Source organism: Cebus imitator, unplaced genomic scaffold (assembly GCF_001604975.1).
Source record: "Cebus imitator isolate Cc_AM_T3 unplaced genomic scaffold, Cebus_imitator-1.0 Scaffold36, whole genome shotgun sequence".
In the NCBI taxonomy this organism is placed as follows: Eukaryota; Metazoa; Chordata; class Mammalia; order Primates; family Cebidae; genus Cebus; species Cebus imitator.
Window position 1 is genome coordinate 10,623,263 of NW_016107351.1, and position 1,661 is coordinate 10,624,923.

Genomic DNA, 1,661 nt, shown 5'->3' on the forward strand with positions numbered 1-1,661 from the left:
ACCTCAGATTATGCCACAAAGTGAAGGCAGGCTATGAAGAACATCAAGGTGTAATGATTAATCACACAGTTCTGTAGCAAGGCATACCTGGGTGCAAATATTGCCTTAATCAGATATTATGTGACTACCATTATTGCTGCTGTTCTCAGCATCTAATTACTGCAGCCTTATGTTCCAAACCTTTCCAAACTGGTTTTTCCAGATAAACTTTTTATAATACTCAAAAGAGCAATTTGAGGGAGGCAGTATGAGTACCATTATATAAGCACATATATAAAATGTTACATATATCAAATTAATAACATTATATTACATTTGACTTTAGCATGGGGTAATTAGAAACTTTTTTTTTTTTGAGACAGTCTCACTTCAACACCTAGGCTGGAGTGCAGTGGCGTGATCTCAGCTCGCTGCAACCGCCGCCTCCTGGGTTCAAGCAATTCTCCTGTCTCAGCCTCCCAAGTAGCTGGGACTACAGGCACAAGCCACCATGCCTGGCTAATATTTGTATTTTTAGTAGAGATGGGGTTTCACCATATTGGCCAGGCTGGTCTCGCACTCTGGACCTCAAGTGATCTGCCTGCCTCGGTCTCCCAAAGTACTGGGATTACAGGTGTGAGCCACTGTGCCTGGCCAAAACATTTTTTAAATATTAGGCATTTCAGCACAAAACCGTCCTACCACTTTTCACTATGCAATCAATAAATAAAAACATTTATTATCTTAATGGCTACTTATTACATGAATAATAAATTTGTGGATCTGTTCTTGTCTTCTTTCAAACAAGGATGCCTTTATTAAGTTGATCAAATAAAAAAAAGTTGATGTCATCATATAAGATTCAAAAGTAACCTAAACTTAACAAAACACTATGCAATATCTCTTCTAAATGATTGGAATGGGGGACAGTAACACAAGTTTTATTTAAAAACATCAAAATCAGATGAAACACCCCAAGTCATTTAAGAAAAAAGGAAAATTACAAAACAACAAACAGAATGGCAAAGACAAATTAACACAACGTAAGTTATATAAGAATAATAGTATATAATAGTTTTAAAAATTAAAATGAAAACATGTAACCCGACTACATGTTTTTTCAAAAATGGAGAGGCATGCTTGAGATGTAAAAGAAAAGCTTGTAAAAAAAAAAAAAAAAATCATTGCTCTCAATTGATCAAAAGTCTGATTCACAAGATCAAATTTAACTGAACCCATGAGGTACGTAACATAGCATTAATCTTCATAAAGCAAAAATTGCACAAAATTTTAAGAGTTAAAGGAAACTACAAAGAGACTTTAAAACACTTTACCTAGTATTTGATCAATTAAGGCAATAAAAAAGAAGAGTACTGTTAAAGTCATTTGTAAAATGACAGTGTTTAGGTCTACCATTTTGTCATCTGTTTTCTATAAAATTTACTTTGTTCTTCATTTTTTCCTGTATTCTTTTTAGATTAATCAAGTATTTTTACTATTACATTTTAATTCTGCTATTGTCTTTTTTAGCTATACTTCTCTGTACTTTTTAGTGATTGTTTTATGATGATAATATGCTTTTTTTTTTTTTTTTTTTTTTTTTTTTTTTTTTTTTTTTTTTTTTTTTTTTTTTTTTTTTTTTTTTTTTTAGGTTGTCTTTTCACTTTGTTTTTTTTGCTGTG